This window comes from Ictidomys tridecemlineatus, chromosome 11 (assembly GCF_052094955.1).
Source record: "Ictidomys tridecemlineatus isolate mIctTri1 chromosome 11, mIctTri1.hap1, whole genome shotgun sequence".
Classification (NCBI taxonomy): domain Eukaryota; kingdom Metazoa; phylum Chordata; class Mammalia; order Rodentia; family Sciuridae; genus Ictidomys; species Ictidomys tridecemlineatus.
In genome coordinates, this window is record NC_135487.1 from 42,004,458 (window position 1) to 42,018,702 (window position 14,245).

The following is a 14,245-nucleotide window of genomic DNA, read 5'->3' on the forward strand; positions in this document are numbered from 1 at the left end:
GCTGCATAGTACTCCATTGTGTATAGACGCCACATTTTTTTAATCCATTCATCTATTGAAGGGCATCTGGGTTGGTCCCACAGTCTAGCTATTGTGAATTGTGCTGCTATGAACATTGATACACAATCAATAACCTAGACTTAACTTACAATCTGCATTTTCATCAGTGGGGATTGGAGAAGGCGAGACGTCATGGACAGAGGGAGGAAGCCTCGGGATCTGCACAGAACTAATATGAGCTGTTAACTGCTGGGTGCGTGGAGGTGGATTATATGGGGAGGGATTAGAAATCAGATTTTCACAGTTTACCATTTTGTGTTGTTTCAACTTTTTTTTTTTTTTTTTTTTTTGGTGGTGCTGGGAATTGAACCCAGGGGCTTGTACATGCGAGGCAAGCACTCTACCAACTGAGCCATATCCCCAGCCCCATCAACTTTTGAAACATGTAGAAAGATGACTCGATTACCTTTGAAGTGACGGGATAGGGAAATGGACTGCCTGTAGGAGAACCCAGAACCCAGTCTGAAGGTATCAGGGGAGGCTCCGGGAGGAGGGGCCATGTAACCCGAGGCCCAAGAGGAGACGGAGGGACAGCAGTGGGCAGCTGGGGACTGCTTCTCCAGGCAGGTTGAGCATCCCTGAAAGTCACTGAAAACCTTAAGGTGGGGAGGTTTAAGGACCCTAAAGAAGCTCATTGGGTGGAGACTGTAAGGTCTGGGGCTATAGCAGGGGGGAAGGGACTGACTGCTGTCGAGGGCTGACCCTGCAGGTGCCCTGGGTTTCCCATGCACCGGGCACCTCGCTGACCCTGCCACACACCTTCTTATCCATCCTCATCTGAGCTGAGCACTGATCACACTCACTTTCCAGACAGAGACAGAAGCTCAGATGGTTAAAGTGGCTTTCCTGGTCATGTGGTCAGTGAGTGGCAGATGGCTGTCTAGGCCGTGTGCTCCTCTGTCTGTCATTTCTAATGGGAGGTCATCCCTAACAAGTGATGGGTACAGGAAGCACTTATTCTGTGGCTGGCACATTATAGAGAAATGACAGATCCCGTGGACGGCTAACTGAAGGCTCCCCAGTCCAGGGAGGTCACTTGGACCATTCTGCAGTGTGCTGGAGAGGGCTGGTTCTCAGAACAGAGTACCCCACCTCCAACCTTCCTCATTAAGAATCACAAAGGTATTCTGGAGAAAGGAGAAGGGGATTTCAATAAATCCAAGCCTTCTAAATATAAGATTCCCAAACCCTCCTTCTGCTGAGGCCCAGGGAAGTCTATTTAATGAAGTGAAGCTGAGCAGTTTGCAGTTGGTGGCCAGTTCCCTGCTGACCCTTCTGCAGGGGGTTGTCTCCTATGTGGTCTCAGCTGCCTGAGGTAGACATATCTATATCCCCATTTTACAGACATGGAAATTGAAGCTAAAGGAGGTTAATTGGTTTGTAAAGGTCACAGAGGCAGTAAACTCTGAGCCAGGACTTGAAGCCTGATTTCTGAGGGATGACAGAGGTTTTGCATGCTAACATAGACCAGATGATTAGGCCACAGAATGAAGACAGCGATGTAGCCTCAATTCCTGGCTTGGTGAGCACACAGAGATGGGGCTCATAATGTTCTAGAGGGACAACAAGGTAACTCTTGATTTGAGTCCTGAAACACATGTAGCTGTTAGCTACAAGTGGAAAGAGGTGGAAGATTGGAAAGAGGTAGAAGGGTGTTTCAGGAAGAAGGAGCAGCATTGGCAAACTTTGGAGGGAACAGGGTCTAGGGTACATTTAGAAAGTAAATGGTCTGACCATTTCACCCAGGTATCCCACTCCTTGGCATATACCCAAAGAGGTTAACATCAGCATACTATAGTGATATGGCCATATCAATGTTTATAACAGCTCAATTCACAATATCTAAGCTATGGAATCAACCTAGATGCCTTTCAACAGACAAATGGACAAAGAAAATTTGGCACATATGTACAATGGAATATTACTCAGCCTTAAAGAAGAATGAAATTATGGCATTTGCTGGTAAATGGATGGAACTGGAGACTATCATGCTAAATGAAATAAGTCAGTCCCCAAAAAACCAAATGTGGAATGTTCTCTCTGATATGCAGATGATAAGAAGTTCATTGGATTAGACAAAGGGGAATGAAGGGAAGGGAGAGGGAATGGGGATAGGAAAGACAGTAGAATGAACTGGAGATCATTTTCCTATGTTCATATAGGAATACATGACCAGTGTAACTCCACATTGTGTACAACCACAAAAATGGGAAGTTATATTCCATGCATGTATATGATACGTCAAAATACATTCTACTGTCATGTATAACTAAAAGGAACAAATAAAAATTTTTAAAAAGAGAAAGTAAATGGTCTGGACAGACAGGAGAGAGTAAGAGGAAGATAGGCAGTTAGCAATTGGACTTGACTTAAAACATGCACAAATGTTATCTTTTCCTGTAGCCAGTCCTTCGTCTGTCTCTAACCTAACCACTTGGAGAGAGAAGCCACTGCAGAGTGCTTTCCCATTTTAACCAGGTTTGCACTGAAAGGCTCCAGATGGCTGGTGGCTCAGGGAGGATCCTGTGTCAGGTCTGGAGGGTGTCCAAGGAGGCGTCTTCCCTGGAGGCGGCTGAGGCATGACCTGCACTGCTCCTCACCTCCGCCTGGTACCCCGCCCCACTTGCCTTATCATTTGCTTTGTGTCCAGTTGCTGTCCCCACACCTCATCAATCACCCGGGGTTCTCGGAGAAAGGCCAACTGCACTTTCATGGAGTTCCTGGGCCTGGTGCTAACATCAGAGAGCTGGGCCCTGTCTGAACTGATGATGTGGGACAGATAAGGGCCATTAACACCTTTCTTAATTACAGAACCCCAAAGCAGAGCGCCGGGGATAGACCTGCAGGGCTGGAGAGACACGGAGACCCAGGCCTTGTCCTGTTTTCCTTATTTTCTTCAAATGCACTAGTTCATGACAGCCTTTGGAAGAGTGCCTGGCCCATAGCAAGGGCCATGCAAGAGCTGGCTACTACCGTTATCAATGCTGTCACGGTTGTAGGTGGAGAAGTGGAGGCCCAGGGAGGATGGGACCCTTGCCCAGTTACACGTCTAGTGACAGGCTGATCCGGGAGGGGTCCAGCCCAGGACTCTTTCCAAGACATCCAACTGCCCTGGGGAATGCACTCTGGGCTTGCTTCACTCCCACAGCTGACATGAGCCTGGATCTCGGGTCAATTCTAAGAAAGAGTACAACAGGAATCTTTCTATCTGAGGAGACAAGTGACAAAAGCTGTTTTGTTTTTCCATAAAAAGTGACTTTATTTGATCTCACCCCCCCACCCCACCAAAACACCTTAGCATAGGTATCTCCATTTTCTAGAGGAGAAAATGAGTGTGTACATCTCATGCCTAGAGACCTGGTTTTAGAAAATGCTCAATAAGTTTAAACGCCTGGAGCCCTCTGGGTGGGCACGTGTGTCTGGTTCGTGGAGGCGTTGCGCTAAAATCGGTCTCTCCCTCCCAACGCTGGCCTTTGTCTCATCTGAGGGAGAAATGAGGAATGATGGCCAGAAGGTGAGAGAAACACCCGCTGGGTGGGGCCATACGGGGATTAGGACCAGAGGGCAGCCAGCTGCTGGGTGGCACGAGCGTGCCTTGGGGGTCACCCATTTGTCTTGTCCTTGGACAGTTGGGATAAACTTGTACCTGGTCCTGGTTTTGTGAGACGCCTGCACTATCTGCTCCTGAGAAGAATGTCTAAACAGCATCCAGGCAGGCCAGGCCGGCTGGGGGCTTCTGTCCCAGTCTGGGAAAGGTGGGTCATGGACAAGGGCTGACCAGGGAAGTGAGGCTGGGGTGTGACAACCAGGAGCCCAGTGGCTTAGGAAGCAGCCACCAGGGCCTATGATGCTAGGCCCAAGATTCTGTCTGAGATGTGTCAATTTTAGGGGAAGTAAAAGGCAGTTTTATTGTACCAGGAACTGGGCAGCTCACAAAATGGCATAAATAACATCCTGGTTAAGGGCTCTGTCTCGGCTGGAGCCAGGGTTCAAATCCAGCCCCAACTTCTTCCACTGTGAGACCGTTATCTTCCTCATCTGCACAGGGGAGAAGAACAGAGTGTTGCTTCCACCTGCCTCGTACAGTTGGTGTGAAAATTAAGAGTTAATACACATAAAGTGCTCAGAACAGTGTCTGGTGTCAGACCTATGCACATGTTGCCGTACCTTGCTATTCTCGATACCTACTGTGGGTCAGATGCTTTGCAGGACTCCATGTATTGGATTGTCACAAAAGACTTTCTCCACAGGCTGAGTGATTTGCAGCTGGGTGAGCCCTGAGTTTTTAGCCCCAAAGTCTATACTTCCATCTATCTGCATCAGGCTGTCTCCAAATTCCTTCAGTCCCATCGGAAATCTCTCTCTTCCTTGAACGTTTTCCCCTCCTCCCATTGGATGACAGCACGAAGAGATTAATGAGATTATTTTCTGGGCGTCCAAACAGAGCCCAAAGTCATCTCCTACATTCTTTGCCATATGGAGTGGCCACGTGCACACGACCCCCTGGGTCACAACTTGCGGTTGACTTCTTGTCTCCTTCTTGGCAGCTGTACAGCCATCGGTGGGCCACGCCACCTCCGGGAGCCCCCACTCTCCCTCCTCTCCATCTGTCTTCACTGTGTTTTGCCTGAGTGGGCAGATCACGAGGGGGATTTTGGTAACATGGAGAGCTGCCGGCAGATGGAGTTTGCGGAGTCCGGAGGCCTTGGTCATTGCATGGCCATTCCTGAGAATGGTGCTCCATTTAAAAAATGGGGGAAAAAAACCCCAAGCAACTTATAAAGTAGAATATGCTTTAAAGTTGAGTGACCGTCATCTCCTTCTTTTAATCTTGATGGTGTATGTCTGGGGCTACGCACTATCACCCCATTTGGGAACCTGCACGGAACTTCTAATGAGGCCCACTCTGTGGGATGTGGGCTGGGCAAAGGTCATAGGTTCCACCTCTGTCACCATCTTTGGCCACGTGTCATCTGAGCTCCTTGGGCAGAGCTGAAACTCAACCTTGGAGTGCCTGACACTGCGTGCTCAAGAGTCTGTCTGAAACAGATTCACCTTCCTTTCCTTCTGCAAGATGCTCAGAGTCTCCTATCTCCATCCATGACTTTTCCTATGCACAAATTTACACGTTTGGATTTTATTATTTCCATTGACTGGCAGGACCACCCCCTCCTGCCCCCGACTTGGCCGCAGGTCTCCGCATTTGCTCAATGCATCGTTCAGGCTCAAGAGTGTCTGGGCAGCATCACTCCCTCCTCTGTGAACTCTTATTCTTTGATGTATACTGGCCTAGACCCACTGATCCTAGAGCCACAGAGGCCCAGGGGAATAGAAACATAAGGACTACAGAGTTAGAGTCGTACCCAGGGTGAATGGTGTGTCCTGACCATGAAAGGGATGAGAGCCCAGTGACCTGAGCTGCAAGCAGCTCAGACTCCTCTGATCTGATGATGACCCAAATAACCCAGTGCTGAGTTCAGAGCCTGGTGTGCAACAGGTGCGTATGATGACAGAATCAGAGAGTAAAGCAGAGCTGGGCCTGGGCTTTCAGGTTCCCCTGAGTATACCCACAGGTGTCCATTCTTCCCTCACTCCTTCTGTTCACGTCATGTCTGATCTCCCCTCCTTTGATGGTGAGCATCAGGGTTAGCTTGTGTCTAGTTTCAGGGTCTTCAGTACTAGCAAATAATAGGTGCTCAATAAATAATGAAGGGATGGATGAATGACTGGGTACTACCTTTTATTCCCTTTTATTCCTGAAGACTGCAAACAAGAGGAGCAAAGCCATGGGGTGGAGCTCACCCTGGTGAGCTCGGTCACGCTGTCCCTGCTGCACATGGTCTGTTTTGCAACACCAGGCTGTATGAAAAGAGCATTCTGGGAAGAGCGTGTTGGGAGTCCTTTGCAGACCTGTCAGCAGCCTCGGCTGCAGATACAGCTGGCAGCAAACTCCTCACAAGACAGAACAAAAACATATTGGTCTGGAATATTCATTTTTTTCTTGCTCAACTTACTCTGTTTGCCCACAGTAAAATTGTCTCTTAAGCAGCCAATAAGATCCCTCCTCATTGGAGGAGGAACATTAGCAGGGGCCCATTCAAGGTTAAATGGAGTAAAATGTTTCCTAAAGCTTTCCTCATTTAAGGAAGAGCACACAAAGTGTCAGAATTCAGTAAATTGCTCAAAGTCATGTGACTAATGAGCTATTGTGCTTTTAGCTACAATTTATTGAGCACTTACTGTGTGGTAGACACGGATATAAGTGCCTTACATCCAGTATTATGTTTAATACTGGCTAAAACAAATTTACAGGTTTGAGTTTTATTATTCCCATTCAAAAGAGGAGAAACTGAGGCTGAGAGATAAGGTAACTTGCCCTGGGCTGCCTCATTAGATATGGGCAGAGCCGGAGCCTTGTGCCATACTCCTTGGCCAGCAGAACACGTACATCAGGATTGCCTCTGTTGCTGTTAAAAAGAAAAAAAATCTCCCCAGAGCACCACCCTTGAGATGCCCAGTTTGAACCTCCGTATTCTAAAGAAGCTCCCTGAGGGATTGATGCACCTCCCTGCTCGAGAACCTGGGCATTGACCATACACCCTCTCTGAGCTGCAGGTTTTCTTATTTGTAAAATGGGGGCCACTGGGACCCAGGGCTTTTTGCAAAGATCCAAAAGAGCTTATGCCTGGAAAGGGCCCCCTGCACCATGCTGCGTGCAGGGGTGCTCAGTAATTGCTGACTTCCTTGTCCCAGCAACCAAGAAGCGCCGGGAGGGCTTTGGGTCTCTTGTGTGTGTACATGACCCCACTTTGCCAAAGACCCAGAACACTGTTTTCTGGGCTTTGGGGTTCAGTTTCCTGATTGTTTGTTATTATTCTTAATAGAATTCAGGAGAAGGCCACAAGTGGGCCAGACATCTGTGATAAATCTGCTGGGTTTTTACAGGAAAGACTTCCCAAGTTCACTGTATTCTATATTTCTTGCTTTTCTTTCCAGCTACCACATAGCCAGGAAAATATCTTGCTTGAACTGAGAGGGGAAAAAAAAAAATAAAACAGCCCATTATCCTCTGGTGAATGTCAACTTAGGAAATACGAGTGTTATGTTATATTGCAGAGTGCAAGGACTTTGGATCCGTCTTTCTGAAACACTCATCTGAAAGGCAAAGGGAATATTTATCGTAAACCTTTCTTGTTCCAGATCCTGCATCAAGTGCTTCGCATATGTTATCCCATGTTGCTTGTCTCTCATGAGGATGGGAGGGGAGAGATGGTTGCTCTTTTACAGATGAGGAAACTGAGGTTCAGAGAGTGGACATGACATGACCAAGGCCTGCAGCCAGTGAGCTGGGGTTATACCAGTTGATCTGGCTTCAAACTGCATGGCCTTCTCCATATCACCACTGTCTGTCTCCACTATTTCCCAATAACCTTAAATTAATTCCATGATAAAAGCAAACAACATTTAAAAGATCATCCTCAAGAAAGAAATCTTTCTAAAATATGACATTCTCACTAGGCTCTGGATTCCTAGGGCTTGACACCACCAATTGTATATAATGCAGGGAATGACTGTTGATGGAGACATAAACCCACCTCTACTGGTTTTCTTTTTAAAAATATATTTTTATTTTTAGTGGATATAGAGTAGTTGCACATATTGACGAGGATGGTGCAACATTTCAACACGTGTACATAATGTGTAATGATCAGATCAGAGCAATTGGCGTATCTATTGCCTGAGACATATCTCATTTCTTTGTGTCGGGACATCCTCCCTACCAGCTACTTCAAAATACTCAATCAATTACAGCTACCTTTCATTGTCCTGCTGTGCTATAGGGTGTCAGAAGTGAGTCTTCTAACTAAGCTGCAACCTTGTACCCATTAACCATCCTTTCTCCATCTGCCTAGTGTTCTAATAAGGTAGGAAAGAGAGAGATTTGACAATGTGAAGATGGAAGGAGAGACTGGGGTGCTGGACCTACAAGTCCGGGAATGCCACAGCTTGCTAGCAGTCACCAAAATCCCAGAGAGGCTTGGGATGGAGCCTCTGAATAAAGGAACCCATGGTGCCAACACGTTGATTTCAAACTTTTGGCTCTCAGAACTATGAGAGAGTAAATTTTGGTGATTTGTTACAGAAGAATTTGTTTTCCAAGAAACAAACACATCTATAATAAAGATTTTTATTTTATTTTTTTATCCTCCAGATCAGAGAATAGGCTGAGAAGAAGTTTATGACTTTGTCCAAATTTAAAGAATTTGCAACTGCTGCAGTTTGGTTTGTCACCAGCTCCAGGCTTGGCTTCCTAGAGAAGCAACCTGTGTGGCTGTCCATGGCCTTGACCTCAGGAGAGCTTTTGCTTAGTTTAATGTCCTGCTTTTGTCTCATTGGAATTCTCAATAGTTTTTGAAGAAGTGGCCCTGCATTTTCATTGTGCATTGAGGCCTAAAAACCATGTAGCTGGCCTTTCTGGTTTCAGACTTCAGCTTTTCTCTACATAGACAGCACCACAGCTCACACACATCCTCAGTCTCCCTCCACCCCTGCGCCCCCCCACATCCACAACCTCCCAATCAGACTCTTCTTGTGGTAGGCTGAATAATGATCCCCAATAGATGATCACATTTAATCCCTAGAGCCTGTGGGTCACCTGATATGGTAAGGGGGACTTGGCAGATGGGAATGAGGGGCAGATGGGAATGAGGATCCCGAGGTAGGGAGATCATGCTGGGTGCTTTTTTTGGGGGGGGGTGTGCAGGTGTATTCACATGCTTCTTGTAAAAGGACACAGGAGTCAGAATCAAAGGAGAAGGTCACAGGATGACAGAACCGGAGATGGGAATGGTATAATTTTCAGAAGGAGAGAGAGGCTGCTGACCAAGAAATACATTCGTCCACTAGAAGTGGACGATGGCAAGAAAAGATCTGGAAAAGATCTAGAAAGATCTGGCTCAGCTGACGGTTCAACATTAGCCCGCCCAGTGCAACTGAGTTTCAAGTTCTGACCTTCAGAATATAAAAGAATAAATCTGTGTTTTAAGCTACTAACTTTGTCGTAATTGGTTATAGCAGCCACAGGAAACTAAGGTGCTTTTGCCTCCAGGACTGTCTCTTACATTCACCTTTAAATCTGCTAAAGAAAAATAAATCATTCAGGTGGTACTGGAGAAGATAAATAGAGCTCAGGTTCAGCAGAAAAACATTCAAAACTTTTACATAATATTACCTAATTGTAGAAATCACAGATTCTTGAGATAACAAAAGCAAAACCCCCTCCTTTTCCCAATGCTCATGTATTATGCAGTGGCAAAGATTCCAGTGTGTACAGTTAAATTACCAAAATAATTTAAATGATGCAATAATTACTAGGGTAGAAATAAATGCAAAGAGTATTTTAAAAGTGAGGTCTCTTTAAAAAAAACTCTCAATACTTCTGTTTTAATTGTTCATTAGTCTGAAAGGAAACATTATTTTGACATTTGTGTCATTCAGTGGTTAGATTTCTGCTTAATACATTAAAACTTAAACATTAAAAGATTGTTTTAAACATGAATTTAATCAACATCTTTTTTTTTAGGAAAAAAAAACGAGAGAATAGCAATCATCAAAATTTTATAACACCAAACAAAGACAACTATGATAAAAATCAAAAGAGACATCACAGTCTTCTTTCCTTGTGTGACTCTCAGAGTTACTCCTTGCCACCTAGCCTTTGCCCGGTGTTCCTCCAACCTCTGCCAGTGGCCCAGCCCTCTGTGCAAAGGCGTGCAGCTGAGAAAGCATGAATTTCAGATCAGATTCAGTCCCAACATTTCCTGCCTGTGTAAGGTTGGGCAAGTCACTTAATTTGTCTCGGTCCTATTATGCCCATTTCACAATTGAGGAAATTAGTCCTCAAGGCTGGGGTCACGGAGGAAATGAACCCTGGCAGGCAGGATGCTCTCTGCACATTGCAGGTGTTGGAGATGATGTTATCCAGGGTGAACTGCTGTCTCCTCTTCCTTCCACGACTCACTGTCATGTTGTTAAGATTTTAAAAAGTTAGTTTTCGGATTTCTGAGTAGGTATTCAATGCTCCTCACAGCTAGTGGTCTCTAGAGACAAAGCCTGGGCACACTGAGGCCATGAAGTTTCTGCCTTCAACAACTGAGCACCCAGGAATGAAGCCTGTTCTTGTATGAGAAGAACTCAAACCTTTCTGCCCTGCTAGAAAGATGGAAAAGTTGGGGAGAACTGAGTCTCTGGTTTGAGAATCACTCCGTTCCCCCTTGGAGGCTTCCAGCAGTGGGCAGAAGAATCCCCGGATGGATTTGATTCTGACTTCCCAGGAAACAGGCCTGGGGGGCCTCTGCCCAACATCTGGCTCGCGTTCTTACCCCACTGGATGAAAGATGGCAGTATAGAACAAATAAGAGGATATTTGGTCAGCTTTTTTAACGGAGCCCAAAATAACAGTGGGTTCAAGTGAAATCAAAGGTTTGTTTCTCTCACATGAAAGTTTCGGTTGGTAGGTGGTCCAAGAGGAAGGACAGCTCCGTTCCCTAAGTCATCTGAGGACCTGGTTCTTCTTTTACTTCTTGTTATTCCCCTATTCCTTAGGGTGTTGGTTTGGTCTGCCCAACTTCAGTGAGCCCTCATCTGCCTCTTCGGCACTTTGGGGAGCCTGAAGGGAAAGAGGCCAAAGGAGACCACCTGCTTCCATTTCAGGGCATGTCCAGATGTTTCCCACACGACTCTTTCTCATAGCCTATTGGCCAGAATATTGTCGAATTGCTATTCCTTTCTGCAAGCAAAAAATTTAATCTCTAATCACACAGTCATGAGAATTGCTATAATGCATGGGACCATCATGAACAGAAATTGGGATCCAGTGGACACTGGCGACAGTTAGTAACCATGCTACAGACAGGATTAAAGATGGCACTATAGAACAAATAACAGGATATTTGGTCAGCTTTTTTTACTTGGAAGAACACATATTTTACTGCTGTAGCAGTTAGGGCTCAATCAAGGAGATAGAACCATTGAGTTTTATAGTATAGGAGATTTCTTTTTGAAATGTTAAATTGGATTATGTTTTGCTTAAAGATGTCTCCATACATAGTTTAAGTTTGGATTAAAAGTCTTCTCTGTATTAGTGAGCCTTAACCTAACTTGGTGTATAAACAGACTATATTCTGGAGTATATACACTCCTGCAACAAGTAGCTAAGTTTCAACCAATCATAGCAGCTGGACCTCTAGCCATTCAGTGGCCATAAGCTGCCAGCAAACGCACGCTGTAACCAGTCAGGTTGTTTTGTAGGTTACTTCTTTCTCTCTGGTTCTAAATAAGCCTGCACATGTGGAGAGGTGGAACATTCTGAACCATTTCAGTCTAGACTGCTGCCTGGTTCATGAATCACTTCTTTGCTCAAATAAACTCTGCTAAATGTACTTTGTCTCAAGTTTTACTTTAAAAAGAAGAATTTAAATAATTGTGTGAGAAGCTGGGGAAATAATTCTGTATAGGGTAGTTGAAGAATCAGAAAAAAAAAAAGAAAGCCTTGAATGGACCCTTCTGAGACTCCTGCAGGTGGACAAGTGAGGGAGAAAAGAACAAGTTAGAATCTGCAGCATGTTTGCAACTGTGCTTCACCTCATCTAAACAGGACAGCCTCGACGGAGCAAGCTCTAACTTCTAAACCTTGCATAAAATCTTTTGGCCAATTCTAACCTGAAATTGTACCAGATGTTTAATTCTGGGAAATATAGTTCCAGCTTAGTCAAGCAGACACAGTTACAAACTACACATCTGTGTTGCTGAGAGTGGTGGACATTGAAGTTGGGCAGATGGGGGACTGTGAGCTGGCGAAGGAACAAGAGCAAGTTCTGCATGGACTACTTGAGTAAAATTGCAATGGATGCTGCAGCCGAGGATGACATGTGAGACCCAGATGTGCCTCACTGACTCTCTCCCCAGTACCCTGTCACTTGGCAACTATGCAACAATGTATCTGACTATAATAGTCCTTCTAGTGCAATTCTTCTCCACTAGAAATAAGGGGAAATCTTGGGAACTGAAAAGCAGTCTTGGGAGGGAGAAAATCCTGAATTGGTAGGGGAAAATTTTCAAATTAATCACATTAGGATTTCTGCTCTTGGGTAGAACATGTTTAGAATAGAAAACAAAGTGCTGGGTAGAAACACATGTTACATTTCTTATATCCTTGAACAGGTATTGTGAGGAATTCTCCTGTGCTAAATAGGTACTCAAGAAATGTTATTTGCTTCTTTCTTGTGCTAGGTCTACAAGGCATAGGTCCTCCAAATTAAAAAATGTGATTGTTCCCTCCATGAACCTGGTTCTGGACTGGATTGATTCTTCTCCAAGTTATGAGATAATCAGATGATAGTCCTATTCTGAAGGGAACACTGTTCCCCAATTGTGTAAAGACGAATTATACACACAGAATTATCTGATTATAATGCTTAATTATGCCAATAAAAAACATGAGCCTTCTGAAACTGAATGGAGCAGGGATCTTTGGGGCTTCAAGTGTTAATGATTACTTAGTTGTGCTTCAACAGTCAGTGTCGTCTTCACCGACACTCTTTCCCGGGTCCTTCTCTTGCTTAGATTGCAGAGAAACACCTTCCTTTAGCCTTTTGCTGCTATCGTAGTTTCCAGTGTAGCAGAGTGCCCCACACTGGGGCACAATATGCATTTATTATCTCGTATGTCTAGAAGCCACATGTCCATAATTAAAGTGTCAGCAGGGCTGTGCTCCTTCAGATAGCTCTGGAAGGATCATCCCCTGCCCTTGATAGCAGCTGGTGCTCCCAGCAGTGTTCTGTGCCTTGGCTTCAGACACATCACTCCAATCACTACCCCCATTGTCACAAGGCATTCTCATTGCACATGTCCCCATCATGTCTGCATCTCCTGTCTCATGGCTTCTTATAACAATACCTGTCTCTGAAGTGAGGGCTCATCTTAATAACTTAATCTTCATTACAACACAAAGATCTCATCCCAGATGAGGTCACACTCATAGGCCCTAGAAATTAGGACTATCACATAACTTTGGGGGAATGATTGAACCTTCAGCTGTTACCATAGCTTATATACTTTGCACCTGGAGACAAATGCAGTCCAAGCTTAGATATCCCTAAAGACCAGCTAGAACTCTGCCAGAACAGGGAAGAATCCTGTCCCCGTATTCTTTTACGGGCTTAGTGGCCAATAGGGCAGGGTGCTCAGGTGACTGCCTTTGAATCTCCCTCACAGCCTCACACTCTAAATTACACCATACTTGAGGTAATGTAGCAGAAGTACCGAGGCCTGAGCGGGGCACTGCCTCTGTCACTACCATGTTGTGGGACCTGAACAAACCTCAGGTCACTACTCTGTTGAGCGCTGTATGGATGGATGAGACATGTATGTAGCATTTGCCATGTGCCAGAGCACTCTGCCTTAGTGGGGACAGATCAGTCACTCATGCGGTCTTTGTGATCCATGACATGCAGTGCATGTGTTAGCAGCAAAGATGACTCATGGAGCTCAGGCCTGGAAGTCTTGGTGACAACTCCACAGTTCCTGTTAGGCCCTTGATGCTGCTAAGCAGAGCGACTTGAAATTTGGAGGATATTCAATTTTCGCTCACTTATTTACCAACTTGAGCATCATCACGGGGCAGGCCCGAGGGCTTACAGTGCACAGTAGACCTTGACTGGAGGCAAGTTCTGATGTTCTCAGGGACTCCTGGTTTGATCTTGAAAGGCAATTTTTCAAAGGTTCTCAATTTTGAATATCATTAGGTTTCAGATAAAAACTCAGTCTCCTGCCTTTCAATCAATGTCTTTCTACCTTGTCAGACTGGCCCACGTAGGTGGCAGAACAGTACTGTTTAAACTCCAGGGAAGTCACATCTGGAAGGTGAATGCTAGGCATTAAAGCACCAGCAAGGGGAATTGTCATCTTGAGGGGCACATGGGTACGTGCAGATGCATATGACTCAATGACACACATAGAGAGAAGAGCAGAACAGCTGAATGGCATGTGGGACACTAACTGCAGACCTTGCCTTTCCCAGACGTTTTTAGGTTTGGGTCTTGGTTGGGTTTAACACTAAGCCAATGCTTCTCCACTGGTACTTTCCCACAAGATGCATAAAATGTTTGCCCACAACAAGAAACAG